The 19201-nt window shown below is 37.1% G+C and overlaps 1 long non-coding RNA gene and 1 other non-coding gene across 4 annotated transcripts; one reads left to right on the top strand and one right to left on the bottom strand.

The window, feature by feature from the left end:
• Positions 1 to 1129: 1129 nt before the first annotated feature.
• LOC145559722 (uncharacterized) lies at positions 1130 to 5576 on the bottom strand. Of its 3 annotated transcripts, none has more exons than XR_014092898.1 (4): positions 5280 to 5576; positions 4413 to 4535; positions 2370 to 2499; positions 1130 to 1627 (listed from the first exon to the last, which is right to left on the bottom strand). It is a non-coding gene; the product is annotated as an uncharacterized LOC145559722 (long non-coding RNA). The 3 variants fall into 3 exon arrangements; XR_014092899.1 differs by having other exon boundaries at positions 4399 to 4535; XR_014092900.1 differs by having other exon boundaries at positions 4393 to 4535.
• Positions 5577 to 6374: 798 nt separating this feature from the next.
• On the top strand, positions 6375 to 6480 carry LOC145560901 (small nucleolar RNA R71). Its single transcript, XR_014093495.1, has one exon. It is a non-coding gene; the product is annotated as a small nucleolar RNA R71 (small nucleolar RNA).
• The last annotated feature ends 12721 nt before the right edge of the window (positions 6481 to 19201 follow it).

Here is a 19201-nt window from a genome sequence, read left to right on the forward strand (position 1 = left end):
AATTGAGTGTCTCGTATCTCTTTCTAATAACAAAAAACACACGTTAATAACTTCAAGGAAGATAATAATCAACAGAATTAAATTAAATAATTGAAATAGAGATTTGAGACCAAACAAAGAAATTAAAACCTTTCACGTCTAGGGCGAAGACAACTTCGAACTATGCTAGGTGTTACTAGGTCTTATGAATGCGGAATTTTGTATGAAGGTTGATTTAGAAAAGTAAGAAAGAAAGCTTTAGCTTAGAGAGAATTAGAAAATTAAAGAGTTGATGATTGTAGATTGTAAATGATTGAAAACGGAGATTTTAGGAGGTTATTTATAGAGAAAATTAGCCAAAAAGATAGAAAATTAAACCAAAATTCTGACGTGAAAAAACGAAATTAGCGCCAGACGCTAACGCTAGTGTCATGCGCCAAGCTTAGCGCCCGGCGCTAATGCTGGCGTTAGACGCTAATCAGTTTTTTTACGCGTTTTCTAAATTCAGATAAAATTAACCGTACAGGAGGATAAAATTATATTTTCCTCAAAAACACTCTTTTATTCTGATTAAAATTCCAAAAAGTCAATTTATCAATGTTAATTGAGTTAAAAATGAAAAGAACCTTTTAGAAAACTAAAACCATTCCTAATTGCATTAGAAATGATAAATCCATATTAAGCCCTCCTCTAGATCATTGGGCCGCATATAAGGCTCAAACCGAGCCCAGTTTAGTAAATTGGCCATAACTTTCTCATTATTCATCGGAATTGGGCTTATAATATATCGTTGGAAAGCTTTTTTCAAGCCCCATCCAACTATACTATTATTAAACCCAATTATGGACCAACCAAACTGGATTAGCTGTTTTCTTAAAATAGGTTTTCAAAAACAGAGAGAAAAAAAAAAGAAATTAAAACTATCCGCAACACTAGACTTTCCACCATTTCATTTCATTCGAATATGATTTGACGTGAAAGGTACTCATCACCGGGTTTGATTTTGGGGAGACACAAATGGTTGTCTCAAAGCCACAAGGCAGCCTCTACACAAACGCACAATCACACCACACAGGAACACATCACAATAGCTCTAATTCACAAGCAAGTGCTTTAATGCCCCCATAATCATATGAATTTACATCCAAAATTATTGACAAAATCACATTAGATACTATTATACTCACAAAACCATTACAAACAAAATAGGGCACGAAATCCGCACAACAAAGCCCTCAAACAAAGATTAGTCACTTGCACCAAAAGATGGTGTCACTAAGGATAATCAGGAAGAATCATTTCATCTAACTCTAACAACACTGTGCACCAAATTTTAGTCATTCAAATTCAGGCAAAGCATACCGAGAGAATTGCAAGCTGCTATGTCAAACAGTGCAACCACATTGTAGAAATCAGCTCATGATCATCACACACACACACAAGGAAAACACTATTAGGTATGCAATCCATAAATCATAGAGTAGCAGTAGCGTAAACCAGACGATACTTTGCCTATGGTTTAAAAAATAATGCTTCACTTCTTTGACAACAGGTCACCTACAGCAGCAGCAGCCTTGGTGGTTAAGCAGCAGCTGCAGCCTTGCCATGCCACCCTACATCAGCAGCCTCGGCAGGGCAGCAGTTGCACCTTGCATATATAACCCCAAGACAATACTACAATCAATAGGACTTAATAAAATCTAGAAAATTTACAAATCTAAATCATGCGGCATAGATAGTTATCCCACAACCAAAAACAAGATAGCACCTTGCATATAACAACCCTTGGGTTGCACCTTGCATATAACAACCCTTTTGGCCCAAACAACTTTAAACGCCAAAAGTTAGGCCAAGGTATTAAGCTATGTAAACCCATGAATAACATAATTTTACTGGTATGCTACACTTGAAATTACTGACAATGTAGTTGGAATAAAATAGAGAAAAAAAAAAAAAAGGCAACCAAATTCACTCGGACTTGATTTAGTTTGGTCTGATTCAGTTAGCATTATATTCAGTAGATGGTAGATTGAATTCATTTTGGTTTGGTTTAGAACGAGTTCAGGTCATATTCATAATCATGTCTTTTAACAGACGATTTGTATATGAATTAAAAATTAATACATGCCAACAACCTTCAGGTCTGGTCTAAGGTATCCAAATCCTCAAAGTCTGGCTATCTTGATTCAAGTTCAGTATAGGCCTTATTCAGAAATTTTGAAGCAAATATCCAGTACAAAGTCAAACTAACCATGCCCATATATCGGACTAGCAGTACACTTTTCAACAATCATGTAGATGTTAATTTAGCATGATTAGAACCAATCTATCAAGCATTTAGCTCCATGTTACATAAAAAAGTGAAACAAATAGAAGAAATCAGAACGAACCTCTATAGTGGGGGAAATAGCATTAGAGCCACTATTTCCTCCCTTCACAACCTCAAGTTGAATTGAGATGTTAGCCTGTGACAAATCCACCCCAGATGTCTGTAGCTCCTGGGTTAGTCTCTTAAGTAGTCTGCTCAACATGAAAAGTAAGACATATAGAAACAAAGTCAGTATCTTAACCCAGGAAGCATTCTTCATACTTTAGGCTCTTTGTTTCTTTCTACGGTTAGTGTTAAAAGAGTCTTTGCATCAATATCACAAACACCTAATTTGGCACCGATTTGGTTTGAACCTGTGCCATTTCTATTATACTAAATCACGCCCATTTTTTCCCCAACGGTTTTTAAAAACCGGTGCCTTTACTTTGTGTCGAATTATAATTTTCTACTACTGTATGAAGTATTCTTTATCGATATAGTTGCACAAGCCTAGCAAAGCAAGAACATCAAATACTCTACATTAAACTACCAATATGGTAGTCAAGTTCGATTAGGAAAGCCACTGAAACTAACTATTCACTCCTAACAAGTAATACAAAAGATCGAGGACACCATAGAACCAAAAATAATTCCTTGAACGAGTTGACTATAAAAGTACAGATCATCAGCAACAATTTAATCATAGTAAAAAATTCCACCCAATAGGCTTTAGCATAACCATTATTCAATTCAAAAACCATTAATTAGAACAATCCTTATACAATTCAAAAACAATCCAACAAATGCTTGATGAATCTCAAACAAAAGAATCAAAGGCAGGAAATACCAGACTATCTTTAGAATCATAAATTAGAAACTTTACCAGCTGCCAAAAAGGAGTAATTAGGCAGAGAGTTGAATTCCCATACCTTATCCACCATAATACCAAGATCGATATAATACAATCATTACCACTGTCACACTAATACTATATTCTAAATTGTTTAGCCACAACATATAATACTTGCACATGATATACCAACTTATAATCTTTGTAAATGTTTCTAATCACTAACGTTCAGAACAATCTCTATGCTTAGAGCTAAAGTTGTGAATATTCTAAATCTCAACTCCTCAAGAATCCATATTATCTTTTGTAACATAGCTGGTAAGGAGATTTGGGTAATCATAGAAATGTTTCTATGTTATATGAATGGTTTAGTAATACCACGAAATGCCTAGACACACTAGAAAGAAAGTCTTGTCTACAGATTTAAAACATATAAATAAAGTACTTAGAATAACAATCAGGGGAAATTACCTTAATAACCGGTAGGTAGGCTAACTGCTAAGTCATCACCTCTCTAATCTTTATATGTTTGCCTATTTTTTGGAATAATGTAGTATGATCTTTTCACACTTCCTCTCATAAGGGACTTGTTCACATATTAAACCATCTAAGCCAGTAAGCCTTAGTTACAACAACATACTCAATTGAAATAACACTTTTATAATTTCCCTTTCACTTACTATTGTCCACTAATTTATTTCTTTTTCCCTTAGATACTACAATTAAATATTTTTCTGGTACAACTATTCTTAACATACATGATTTATTCATTGCTGCATCCAACCGCAAAACTACAACTTGGTGAAATTCGATAAGCTTTGCATGAACCACGGAAACACTCACATTGACATGTATATTTCAAAACTGAAAAAAATAGTGTTGTAGTGATTCGGTCATAATCACAATATTTTGATTTATTCATGCAAAAGAGTATATTCAATTTCTCAGAAATTCAGTCCATGGAGACTGAACAAACTAAACTAATCTGGTAGAAAGTACCAGACAAGAACTAGCTTCAAGACTCTTATTTTAAGACAGAGAACGTTGCAGATCACCAGTGCACCTAAATTGATTCATCTAGCTCATTTCTGGAAAAGAAAACATAATCAAGAACATGGAACCTAGAAAAGCAAGGACAGCAGCTCAATAACAAAGAAAGTTCTAAGCGCAGAACATAGTAGGATTTTAAAAAACAGAGCATATAAGCCAAATGATATATCAAGGAGCAGAGTAAGAAGATGCCTTGCGGCATTACGAGTACGGCTTAAAACATACTGAACCCTCCAGAGCTCTCTCTTGTTACGAAGCCTCTACTCTCATACAAGCTTCAACTCAGCATCCAATCGCTCCTTCTCATAAGGACGACGTGGCTTCTTAAATGTCTTCACGTCTATACACCTTCCATTCACAAAATCATCACTTAGATCATCCAACTCAACCAAATATACAAAATTTTTCCCTAAAATCTCAAATTTATCATGCATGTTGATAATTTCATAAAACTCACTACTGATTCTAACTTAATTAGCTGAACAAACCAAACAAACCTAACAGAAAGCTATCAATTTGCAGCATTTTACATACAAAAACAGATCATTACTCTAACATGATAAACCCTAAATTTCCATTGCATATTAAATAAATGTACAAGCTTTATGACAATAACGATTCAAAATATAAAATCACAAACCCAGTTTATCAAACAATCAATTAAAAATTTCCCAGTTGATTTCTAATATTAAAATTAACTAATCCTAGAAAAAAAGAGATAATTCCTAACACATAGATCGAAATTAATGATTAAAAATACAAACAACAGTAGAAATTGAACAATTAAATTCATCAATAGTAACCATCAAAATGTCATAATTTCATCAATTTCAAAGCAAAACTAAACACCAAATTCATAATAATCCAAAGACATCAACTTACAAAAATGAAATACATCAAAATTCAAAGCCCTAAATTAAGAGCTAGTATAAATCTAACATACATTGATAATCTAAAATAGTCAACCATAACCCTAAACTCTAAATCTGACAAAATCCAATAATTAAACGAATTACCACTGAAATAAGCACATAAATTAGCAACATAAAGAGAAAATGTGTAAAATTGAAAAAATTCAGATCTAGAAGTTACCTCTCTTACTGTTCTTCCCTGCCTTTACCTTGTAGCCTAACCATGTCTTCGAGAAGAAAAGTGTTGCTTGCGACGCAGTGATGAAAAGGAGATCGGAGGAATGGGAAATCGGCGGTGGTCGGTGGTGGCTTCGATTGCATGTGACTGCGATTATGAGGAGAGAGAAGGCAAGAGAGAGGATCTGTCACCGTCGTCGAAGTATCGGTTTCAAGGTGGTGGTGGCTGCGGTGAGAAGCTGTCGTGGAGAGAGAGCAAGGGAGAGGAGAGAGAGTAAGAGAAGGTACTAGAAAGAGGAGATAGGAGAGGATCGAAATAAGGCAAAGGCGCAAAGCTGACATTTTTTTTTTAAGAATTCCCACCGGTTTGAACCGGTGGTATTTTTCTAATTTGGCACCAGTTTGATTTGAACTAGTGCCATTTCTATTATACTAAAACCTGTCTTATTTTTTTCCTAACAGTTTTTAAGAATCGGTGCCAATAACTTGGTGCCAAAATGAATTTTTCTACTAGTGAATTTCCATTGTTGTTGTAATTCATATTCCATTGTCCTCTTTGATTCTCAAACTAGAATCATTATTTTTTGACACACAGTTCACATTCTCATTCAAATTTTCATCTCGATCATCACAAACATCCATACATGCTTGAGGGCAAATAGAAGCATCATGATCATACGATCCACAAACATCACAAAACAAGAAACCACAAGGCATGTTACTAGAAGAGGGAGAAGGTTGAGAATTAGAAGACATACCTCTCCCTTTAGATTGGGAGGGGAGATTCGAAACTTGGGAGGTAGCACTTTCCAACTTTGCCTTGATAGCGGACATTTCCTTTCCCAAATTTGTCATTTGTGAGGACAAGTTGTTTATGGCATTAAGATGATCAACCGAATACACCAAAGAGCTTCTCTTGCAAGTTGACTCCCTTTCACCATCTTGCCAATCTCTATAGTACCTCACTACATCTTCAATTATGTCTACAACTTCCTCCTCCGTTTTATTCATGATGGGACCCCCGCCTCCTCCATCAAGACATGTCTTTCCTTGAGGACTTAGGCCACCATAGAAGGTTTGAATAATTTGGTAAGTAGGAATTCCGTGGTGAGGACATTCTCTTTGATACTCCTTGTACCTCTCCCATGATTCACAGAGGCTTTCACTAGACTTTTGCTTGAAACCTTGAATCAAAGCTCTAGCCTCCGCCGTTTTCTTTTGTGGATAGAAGCGGGATATAAATTCCTTGGTCACTTCGTCCCATGTCCTTAGAGAATTGGGTTCGACCTCCTTGTCTAGCCATTCCAAAGCACGCCCTATGTGAGAAAAGGGAAAAAGTTTGAGGGGAATGAATTCTTGGGAAATTCCATTCACTTTGATAGTGTTGCAATACTTTTCGAACTCTTTGAGATGGTTTAGCAGGCTTTCATGTTTCGCCCCACTAAATTGTCTCCTCTCTATCAAAGTGATCATTGCCAGCCTTATTTCAAAGTCATTTGCCGATGTTGTAGGTGAAGCAATCCCACTTTTAAACCTATATGCACCCGGAATCCCCAATTCCTTCAATGCCACCCTTGGATTTTCTCCCATCCTTGCTTGTTCTTCTTGTTGTGGTTACTCTTCACTTGAAGGGCTAGAAATCAAAGAAGTTCTAACAACTCTTATCCTTGCAATTGTCCTCTCAATTTCTGGATCAAGTGGCACTAGTGAATGACCACGTGCTCTACGCATACAATATCAAAAGAAACAATTAGTAGCACGGTTACAACTGTAGCCAAAAAGAGAAAAATCTTTTTGCATTTTCCAATTCAAAAAGAAGTAGACTCCACAACTATAACAAATCACCAATATCATTCCCCGGCAATGGCGCCATTTTGACGTACGGTAAATGTAGGTCGTTATCTAATCTCCCCTAGAGCAAAACAAATTTATAATCACTTAACAAACCTAATACGAGTATAAAGGTAAGTCAAGGGTCAAACCCAAAGGAATGAGTGGGAGAATGTTATAGTCTATGGTAAAGCTACTTTGAAGATTGAAAAGTGAATTGAATTGTAACTAAAGTATCAACTAGCTAATCAAGTCAAAGAAAATCAATATGCTAAACACTAGGGATAAGGTTCCACATACAAGCTTAATGAGTATGCTAATCGATGAATGACTCGATTGATTCAAACATTGCAAAGGACAAACAATAACTGCAATTAATAGAATCCAAAAGCTATCTCCTATAAGTCAAGCTAGGGTTCACTAAGAATGACTAACAAGGAAAATCACAATCAAATTAAACCAATTAAGCAATTCTCAAATCAAGGGTTCGTGTCATTGAAATTTTCTATGCAATCTAGATTAATCATCTAAGTTGATCACTCCTAATCAAATTAATCTCATGCACAACTATGTCAACCAATTTAATTGCAACAATTCAATCAACCAAGAATCATCAACTAGCAAAAAATAATCAATCAAGCATGCTTCCCCTTTGCTCTAGCAACGAATCTACTCACAAATCATAATGGAATTGAAAAACAAAGAAAATTGAATCACAAAAATCATCATTTCAAGCTTAATCAAAAATAAAATCAAACTCAACAAATTATCAAACCAAAGATCAACAATCAAATCAAACATTCAAGAATTAAAGGAAAGAACAAGCAAAAGTAAATTCAAAGAAAGAAATTCTCACAAATTTTCATTGACTGAAGTGAAATCCAAGCTCAAAGATGTAATTTGAAGTACAAAGCAAGTAATCTAAAGTTTCTCTCTCTACTTTCTCTCTCTACTAAATCAGGAAATAAGTCTCAAGTACATATGAAATCGTCATCCCCTAAAAAAAGGAAAAGTGAAGGGGTATATATAGTAAATCGAGCGGGGAGGTTTGGAGCAGGGTCGTGCGCACGCACCACCAGTCGTGCGCACGCCCAGTAGGGTATGCAAGCACGCATAGAGGGGTCTGCGTGCGCGAACCCCTTCTGTGGTGTTGCGGCGTGCACGACTCCTCTTGCTTGCTCATAGATCCTTGTGTGAAGCTATACTCTCAGTGCTCTTGTGCATCTCTATTGTCGGTGCTCTCGTGATGATGCCCGCAAGGAGGGCAGCCCTTGATCTTCAAATATTTGCGCGTTCACGACCTAAAGTCAATGAGAGAACAACCGTGAGAGAGCGGCAAATAAGATTTTGAAACTTCACTTGCAAAAGATTCAAGTAAAAGTAAGAGAGAAAACAAAAGGAATAGAAACTAAACTAAAATAGCTAAATAAGAACAAAAATTATCAAACCATAATGGAATTGAAAAACAAAGAAAATTGAATCACAAAAATCATCATTTCAAGCTTAATCAAAAATAAAATCAAACTCAACAAATTATCAAACCAAAGATCAACAATCAAATCAAACATTCAAGAATTAAAGGAAAAAACAAGCAAAAGTAAATTCAAAGAAAGAAATTCTCAAAAATTTTCATTGATTGAAGTGAAATCCAAGCTCAAAGATGTAATTTGAAGTACAAAGCAAGTAATCTAAAGTTTCTCTCTATACTTTCTCTCTCTACTAAATCTGGAAATAAGTCTCAAGTACATATGAAATCGTCATCCCCTAAAAAAAGGAAAAGTGAAGGGGTATATATAGTAAATCGAGCGGGGAGGTTCGGAGCAGGGTCGTGCGCACGCACCACCAGTCGTGCGCACGCCCAGTAGGGTATGCAAGCACGCATAGAGGGGTCTGCGTGTGCGAACCCCTTCTGTGGTGTTGCGGTGTGCACGGCTCCTCTTGCTTGCTCATAGATCCTTGTGTGAAGCTATGCTCTCAGTGCTCTTGTGCATCTCTATTGTCGGTGCTCTCGTGATGATGCCCGCAAGGAGGGCAGCCCTTGATCTTCAAATATTTGCGCGTTCACGACCTAAAGTCAATGAGAGAACAACCATGAGAGAGCGGCAAATAAGATTTTGAAACTTCACTTGCAAAAGATTCAAGTAAAAGTAAGAGAGAAAACAAAAGGAATAGAAACTAAACTAAAATAGCTAAATAAGAACAAAAATCAAGAAAAACTCAAAAATGTGAAAGAAAAACCAAAATGAGTTATAAAGACGGAAATTAAAAGAAAACTAGAAAAATTATAAGAAATAAATAAAGCAAGAAAATATGGAAAAAGGAATCAAAAGCTACTCCATTGAGCGCTATAAATGACGCTCATCAATACAATCAACTTATTAATCGATCCTAAGCATATTTAATCTATGTTGGTTGAATATAATTGCACAAAAAAAAGCTATTATTGGCGATCACTTGAATTAAAATCATATTAGTCTAAATAAAATTATTAATTATCATATTAAGCGTGATTTCAAGTACAAGTTCCCTTTAAACCTGCACGAGAGGGCGTGATCAAGCAACAACAATAATATCAAGCAACATAACAATATTGATACAACAAATCATCATCTTCACGATAATATTCAATCTCAAAGCATAATATGAGCACGATCCTAGGCATGATACTAACATGATTAATAACAACTTCTGTTTCAGGGTTTTTTTTTATGTCCCTCGGGAGAGTTACAACTCTAGATTGGATTCCGCAAGGATGCCTGTACCTGCAAGACAAACGGGGCACCGAATGGTCGGTGGTCCGCCTCCAAAGATTAAGTTAGTACAGTATTCAGAATAAAACGTGCAGAAATTAAGTTATCTGCTCAGATTCCAAGCTTAGGTGCTGTCTGTTTCTTGAGAACAACAACTCTGTAATTAATGCAATGTAACATCACGTGTCCCCATAAATGAAGGGAATGTCCCTATTTATAGGGTCGTTGGGAAGTGTGCCCTCCCTAGGGTTTAATGACCTAGGGATTAGGGCACGTCGTTTTGCGCCGCCTCAAAGTTTGGGCCTTGAAGGCCGTCTTTTCAGAAGGAATATCCGAGTGACACGTGTCACACATCTTGAGAGACCATTTAGGCGCCTCCCAGCGAGACACAGGTCGCTCTCTCATTGGTCCACTTGGATTGTCAAATACCCCAAATCAGGAGCTATATCTGCCTGACACGTGTCACCATCTGGAAGGTCCAAGTTGGCGCCCCTTCTAGTGACACATGTCAGACTCTGGTTGGGCCACTTAGCAAGGTATAAAATACCCTAAACATTTTCCCCTCACAGGGGTCACGTGCTTAGCACATGACGCTTGTGACATGTGTCAGGCCATGAATGGCCGAGGATTTTACTTTTACTGTTCACCTGGTTCTAGGGTTTTTACCCTAGAGCATTTACCCCCTCTATAAATAGAGGAGTTGACCTCCCTTGGATTCTCACTTGCGTGAATATTTGGGAAAATCTTTGAATTTTTGACTTGTAAAGAATTTTGACTTCTTCAGCATCCGACACTCGGCCAGCTTAGTTCACCTGCTCAAACAGACGTCCCAGACCGGCGCCTCTTAGTACCTTCTTCTAAGGTAACCGCTTGATCCTTTCTTTGCATGTTTTCTTCATCAAAAATGGTTTCCCAAACGCACCCGGCACGACCAAGATTAGCAATTAGCCGGTCACCAGGGACAGCTGAATCTAGAACTAAGAGTGCCAAATGCTCATTCGAGAACTTTCCTTTGAGTACATCTCCAAATCCGACAGTGTATGTGCCCCTACAAGACACGATGGCTAGAAAAAAGCAGACGACCAGGAGATATAGGATGGATGGTTCTTAGTACCATTTGGAAAGTGAGACTATTTTTTCGAACGGCTCCATTAGGGCGCCTGTCTCCGAAATTAGTAAAGACCCCCTAGTAACATCAGCACCCCCAGCGACTCATTTCTAAAGGAGTGTGTTGAGGAATATGAGAACCCCGGGCTGAGTGGATTAGTGCCGGATGCTGAGTTGGGGGAGGACATTGCTCGCACCAGCCAGCAGGCCCCCCAGCTCTGAAGCGAACTCATATGATGACTCCGCGTCATCGTCCTCCAATAGCGTCTCCATCGACTCGGAGGAGGCGCAGTCGAACCTTAAGGCTGCCAGAGAGTCCCTCTCCGTTGAGAAGGGAGAGGACTGGGAGGAGCCGTCTGCTTCCAGGCGGCATGAGCGTGCTCCTTATTACTTGCACATTGCCAAAGGCAGGCGATAAATCATGAAGGATGATCTTGCCAAGTTTATTTCTACCCATGTAATGGGACATGGGTTCATATTGTCCGTGTCGGATGCTATAGACACGGTCACTTGGCCTGAGATGACCTGCTATGGTGACCAATGCTTCGGCTGCTACGAGGCGGCCATCTAGGCAAGACTACGCTTCCCTTTCCATCTGGTCGTGGAGAGGATCTTGGACGGATACTAGCCGGGTATCTGGCAACTAGCCCCCAATTCTTGGGTTAACATTCTAGGTTACATTGCCGCCTGTGAGATGCTGGAGGTGGAGCCCAGCTTCGAGGTGTTTGCTCATATGCATTACTTGAGCAGGACTCCAAATTCAAGCGGGATCGGCTAGTTTACTCTGACCAGCCATACCTGTTATATAATGACTCTAGGGAAGGAGAATAAATGGAAGAACTGGAGGACCAAGTTTTACATAGTCTCTTCCCAAAATTTCTAAAAGAAAAAGCGATACAACCGCTGGACTCAGTATCCGCTCCTCCTGGCTGGGAAGAAAGCCCTTCCACCTGTTCCTACGCGGGCGCAGGAGGAGATTTTTTGTCGGGGCCTTTTTACTATGGCCGTCCATATGAACCACGAGATGGGGGTCAAGGAAGTAACCCCCCAAAGTTATATTCCCCAATTCGAGTGGCTCTCGGACGGGATGTACTTGGCCGCCTGTGGCCTTAGTACAGAGAAGCCGAGAGGTAGCTGGCCGTTTGAATTTATCATCTTTGACACCCACTTTGTGTTTTATTCATTTCATTACTAAAACTTTTTGTTGCTTTTTGCAGACATAGCAATAACAAAGCTTCCTTCTCACAAGAAGCCGGCTGCCTCTTCAGCCTACTACCTCTCGAACCTCAAACGAGCGGATGAGCAGCCGCCAAGCGGCACTCCTCAAGTAACAAGCTGTTCAACCTTGAAAATTTTTTCAATTAATTACTTAGTGTATTTTATCTCAAGGTCTCACATTAGAGTTCTTTTCAGGGTGGCTCATCAAATCCTGCTCCTTCTTCTCAGTCAGATCTCAAACTGCGTAAGCAGTCGGCTGGCGACGTTTCCTTGAGTCGTAAGAAACACGTTGCCATTAAGACAAAAAAGGGAACAGGCGCCTCTTCCCCCATTCACACTCCAACAAAGCCGGACACTCAGCATCGAGTGTCGAAGAGTAGCAAGCAACCACTCACCACTGCTGGCGGCACAACAGGCGGTAGCGAAGCCGTAGGGGGAGAGAGAGGTAATTCGTCCGACCATCCGGCCTTACTTTTTAAAAAATGCAACTGTCTTCAAAAGTCTTAACTTATTGTGTTTGTATTGATAGATGCTCCAGTGAGGCCAACTGTCCCTCAGATGGCCAAGCGGATGCTCAGGACGCTTGATCATGAGGATAAGGCTGCCATCAAAGGAGTCGGCACCCTTGACCTCGACGTCATATTGGCGCTTCTTTGCGAGGTAAGACTTTATCTTATGACTTGATTGATATATTTTGCCGAATGGTTTCTGATGAATTCTCTTGCTTTGGGATAACTGTAGGCTATGCTGCGCTTAAGTGGTCTTAAAGGGCCACTCAATAAAAAGACCAAGGAGGTAAAGGCAGCGAATGCTCGGGGCGCCTCTACCATGGACAAAGCTCAGTTTGAGATTGCTCAAAATGAGATTCTGACACTTGATATGTTGTATTCCCAGGTGTCAGCAAATCTGCAAGTCCAACAGAACTTGGACGCGGCGAAGCAGCCCGTGCAGGAGCTCCAAGACGAGGTCAAGGGCCTTAAGGAGAAGTTGGAGACCCTCAAGGAGGCGGAAGCTCAAGAGGCGGCCGAGAAGGAGGCGGCTGCCAAGGATGCCCCGGAGGAGTCCAGCTCGTCAGGTGACTCGTCTTCTGGGGACTAAGAGGATGATCAGGGGGAGAATGAGGAGTCAAAGGAGCATGCGCCGGAGAACAGGGTGGATGCCGATGCTGAGAAGCTCCCCTGATCATTAAGCTTTAAGTTCTTTCTTTCTGCGGCCGAATGGCCAAATATTATGCTTTTCCGGCCTGCGTGCCGAGTATTCAATGTATCTTTTACCGACCAAGGGGTCGGGTAACTTGACAATTCCTGTCTTTGCCAGTTAACATTTTCAGTCGTCAATTTTGACGGCTGTTAATTTAATGAAACATCTGGTCGTTTGACCGGTTTTATTTATATTGGTGCTTATGCTTTAAAATTTTTAAAGCTTTCAATTTATTATACATAGAATTTTAGGCTAAGTATTTTAACTTGTATAGTATGCGAATGTTCTTGCCCCTGGCCGGATGTCGTTTGGTTTTAGTTGCATGGATTGATTCACTGCTACAAAAAGCGTGTTTTTTGGACACTTTTTAGGCCTTTTTTTGACGCTAAAAAGCGTCGCAAAAATATTTCTCGACGCTGCTAAAAAGCGTTGAGAATACGTGAGTCGAGAATTTTGAAGGACACAAAAAGCGTCGATATTCTCGACGCTTTTATGTGTCCTAAGTAATATACGAAGTGTCGGAAAATACTCATTTCGCGCATTATCCCAAATTTGTGTAGTTTTTTAGCGACGCTTTTACATGTCCACATACTCAAATTTAGCGACGCTTTTTGTTGTCTTGCGTTTATCCGTGTCAGCATATGGTATGGTGGGAAACTCTTGAAATATGAAAATGTGCAAAATATGTAGACATTAAAAAGCGTCTAGAACTTTTTTTTAAGCTTTTTTTTTTTGTTCCTTTTATTAAATTATTACCATCATACATACATTATAGTTATTTAAATTTATCATAAATTAAATTAATAACATTAAACATAAAATAAACAAATATTCTATATAACTAGATTAAAAAAACAATAATTAATCAACAATTATAAGAGTGCGTAGTTCATTACCAAATTTATAAAAGAAAACATCAACAAAATTAATAAAAATAAAAAAAAAATGTCGCACACTATAGTAGCTTGTTCCTAAATAAATACATCACTAATATAAGACTAAAAACCAAAATAGATAGATGGTGGCCTTATAGACGATATAATCGCTTGTTTTGATGCTCAAGTGTCCCGACCTATTCTCTTGTTGCACCTACATTGCCTTTTCCAATCTTCAAAAAAAAAAAAAAACAAAGTATAAATTAGTACATTACACGATATAGGCTCAAGATTTAACATGTATTTAAACAACAATGAAAAGACCAATGTATTTAAACTAGAACATACACATGCTTTCAGAGCATATTAAGAACTAGTCCACAATAGAAACTAATAAAAGTCTTTGTATCAACCAAGTACAATGAAGCACCATAATTATATCATGATAAATATCAAAGAATAAGATAAAACAATTTAAATGAGGTTCAACAAGTATATAAGTAAAGATAAACAACGACAAAGATAATAAAAAGGATCCTTTAAAAAAAAAGCTAATAAAAAGGATAATCGACGCTTATACACACACACAAGCTCTGAATTTCACACGCACACACAAGCATTTTGAATTTCAGCTCTTATTTCAAATATGATTTTAGTTCTGAACTTCAAATATGAATTCAATTATGAAATTATAAGACTTTTGGTCCACAATAATGTTTACAACCATACAGAAAAACAAGCAAATGTCTATAAAATGACACAGCTTAAACCAGCTTATAATGAATGAGTAGAACCATCAATATGAGCCATGCAATCAGAAGAGTTTTGGTATACAATAACATTTACAACCATAGAGCAAAACAAGCAAATGTCTATAAAAGGACACAGCTCAAACCACCTTCTAATGATTATAATTCGGAAAACAAAAGTTACCAATGAACAAAGATATCATGATTCTTAAGCAAATTTGAGATTGCTCATGGTTCATAAAGATATCATGTCTCATTATGACTTTAGCACAAAGCCACAAAGATTTCAGAAAACCAAGATTCAATCTTGTTATGACCATGTCTCATAATGGAAAAAGCAAGTTGATCTGAATTTTTATCCATTTTATAGCAGCTTATTTGATCAACTTGTTAATAGCATCTCGTTGCCATTGAAAAAGATACTACAAGCCAGCAAGCATATTTCAACATAAAAATGTTGTAGGGGGTTTTAGAACTTCCATTTCTATTAAATACATAAAACTGACATGTAATCTGTAAAGTGGTAAAAAAAACTTACATGTATCCTGTAGCGTGGTACATCCAATGACTACACCTTAAGCTTCTAAAGGTATTTCTCTAGACGATGAATGTTTGGCCACATATCCGTGTCAAGAACATGGCTAATAGTGTGAGAGGCCACCTAAGCTAGAGATACAATTTACATAAGAGAAAAAGATCAAAGAATGTTGACTTTTACCTAAACAATCTTAATACATAAGCAATCTAATGACAGCTCAGATCATCAAATTTTGTTTTAGAGCATGGTATAAGCCTCACCTGTTTGCAAATCTCACAAATCCGCATCCTTTCCCCTACTGGAATTTTAACAGAAACTATCTCCCCATATTGGGAGAAAGGTTGCCTAAGATCCTCGTCTGTGACACTAGGATCAAGCCCTCCAACAAAAATCTACAGTAATAAAAAGATAGATTCATAATTGAAAGACAAAACAAAACAAATTCATCTCCTAACTGTAATAAATTACTCTAGAAAGTCTATTACAGTTGTGTTTGACGAATCTCCTTCAGATTGAGAACCTTGTCCAACATTGTTACTTGATCTGTATCCACCTAGCAGCAAAAAGATTATTTGAAAAAAAAAACATATGAGTTCATTAATGTCAAGCATCTATAACTTTTAAGGAAATAGATTATTTAGAAAAGCCAGATCTTAATTCATCCCCCATCCTGATTCTTTGATAAAATTTTCTTCATCTTAAGTCATAACCAATCATGGTCAACAAATCATGATATGCAATATATATACACTTGAGAACGACAGCGTTGCTACACACATATCATAGACACATACACAACATCAACGGACTGAAAAAATGGAGCCTTATTTAATTATGGTGTGTTTGTCTACAAAGATAATCTCTCTGAGCTTATTAATTGGTTTTTAGTATGTAGTTGCAAATTGGTCTTTCACGAGAACATTTCTACCAAAAAAATTAAACTTACAAACTAGTGGCAAAGAACTGAAGCCACTTATTCAATTATTATGCAAAAAAGGCATGTTTTATGAACTAGGCACCACAACAACAAAGGTAACTGCTATATGAACTGTTGATTCATTAAAAACAAAAGCAATATTTGAACATAATTAATGCAAATCAATATAATTAAAATTATGAAGCTGAGTATTTAGAATCTAACTCTATATCTGAAATAATTATGCAATTAAAAAAACAAACTAACATCAAGAACTCTTCTTACCCAGAAAAATGAATTCATCTCAGCTAATAGCCTAATAAGTTGAGAAATCATCAATAATAAATCACATCAAAGCAACAAAAAAAACATAAAAAAATTCATAGCAATTTTATAAACTGCAAATCGCAAAGAGACATACATTCAGCAATATTCGCCCTTGTTGTTAGAGACTTGGCGATTCCACTGCCCACCATTTTCATGGAATATAATGAGAAGGTGATCTTCGGTTTAAAAAACACCTTTTTCTTCTATTTGAGGTCTAAACTCTAATAACAGGATACTACTGCATTTCCTTTAACAACCTGTTGATGGATAGCACCAGTAAAATCACATACCACATCTATGAGATTTCAGTTTACAAAGGACACTTATTTGCCTGTTTAGGGCATAACTTGTAACCAAAGCTTCCCAAAAGCATAGCTTTGAAAAAATTATTTCATAACAATAACAGGATTATAATAAAAGATAATACTGTGAATAGTATTACAAGACTATCTTAGATGATAAGTCTCTAATTGAAGAGCTAATAATATAAGGATATGAAATTACATTGAATAAAAGAAACAATTATATTTTAACACTTAGAAGCTGGTTAATCTTTTGCGCACATATGTCATTGCCATTGTAAGCAGTAATGATTTTAAGCAAAATATTGTAACACATAATTTGTAGTTAGCTTCAATACAGATAATAATGTGTAACATCTAAAGAATTTGAACAAGGCAAGTGTCTGTTTCTTTCTCTTTTCCCTGCTGGACAATTACTTAGAAGCATGCATCTCACCTTTTTCACAATATCCTCCAAAGCAGAATATTGAACTGCATCTCTGCCTTTCTCAAAGAGTTGATCAATGGACTTATTCAGTGTGGCATTTTTCCTTACCTGTAGTTTGATCCAACAATCACTCTTTGCAAAATGTCCAAATAAGCCAAAAGCCAGCACATATTTGTACAAAATTAGGGCTTGTTCAACCCCATATCACTCCATTAAAGCTAAACTAGTTTGTAGAGATCTACTTTAAATATAATCCATCTTATCTACGAAAAAATATACATTGGTTTAACTTCTTATAGAAATATTATTTCAGGAGGTACAAACCTTAGTGGACACTAACCAGTTTGTAGAGAGTGCCGAAACAATAGCAAACTTAACTAGCAAAATAAGAATATATATATATATATATATAGCAGCAACAAGCATATGAAACAAGGATAATATAAAATGTACCAAAACATGCACTTACAAACTAAAACCTGAACCAAGCATGCATTAAATTGGCTCCAACAGTTAAAAGCTTCTAAACCAGGTTAATCTATTCAATAATCAGCACTACAAATAGGCAACTGAATTAGATAGGCCTTGTATCCTTGACATCAGGCAGCTAGGAACATTTCTGCAACAATCAAATGTTATTTTCTACCCTTTTCACTCTTAATATCTTTTTGCCCTACCTAGGAATGCCAAAATGCTACGAATTAGCTTAGATAAGTAACCAAACATAGAGATTTAAGAACATAAACTAGAGATTAAGGGAGGAAGAAGAAAAATCAGAGATATATATGTATTAATGCTAAGCAATTAGAACCTTAATTTGAAACACTCACACAGTATTATTCAAAGAATTGCAATTAGACCCAAAATTGGTAAAAATACATGAAAATCGATCTAAGTCGGACAAAAATCAACAACCAAAAATGTATTCAAAATTCCCTTGCACCCAACACGACATACAAAAAACCCTAGATTTCAATACGATGGCTTACTACTACTACACATTTACACAATAACTACAAATTCAATGCTTTTTCACAACAATTGCATATATCTAATTAAATCCGAACGGTGTTTTAGCACAAAAGCATGGAAATTGATGAGGAAAAGAATGAGATTACCTTAAATCGAAGAACTTAACAAGGAGAAGAAGGAAATTATATCACGGCTTCCAACCAAATTCGCTAAATTTCAAGCGATTTTGAAATATGATGAACTTAGATCTAAGAGCAAATTCAAAAGATGACAAACTAAGATCTAAGACCTAGACAGAGGAGAGAGAGAGAGAGAGAGAGAGAGAGGAGAGAGAGAAGAGAGAGGGTTTCTATAAGGCAGTTTCACTTTTAAAAGTTTTTTTCCTTATACACTGTTTTTGGGTTGCCTTGACTCACGTGCAACTCATACAAATTTTTTGACGCTTTTTGTCGTCAAGAAACTAATTCGACACATAAAAGCATCGAAAAATTGTGGAAATTTATTTTTGCACAGACTCCCCATACACAGCGTCGAGCCAATAGCGTCCAAAAACTAAGGGATTTGTAGTAGTGATTGACTTAGAAATTTTTATACTTTAAAGAGTATGAATGGTTTCTGAGTCAATCAATCACTATGGTCATTGCCCCAAACCAAGCGACAGACGGCCGTGTAGAGCAGATAGTTTCTTGAATGCATCCAGCCAAAGGCCTCGAGT

This window comes from Chenopodium album, chromosome 9 (assembly GCF_948465745.1).
Source record: "Chenopodium album chromosome 9, dcCheAlbu1.1, whole genome shotgun sequence".
NCBI lineage: Eukaryota > Viridiplantae > Streptophyta > Magnoliopsida > Caryophyllales > Amaranthaceae > Chenopodium > Chenopodium album.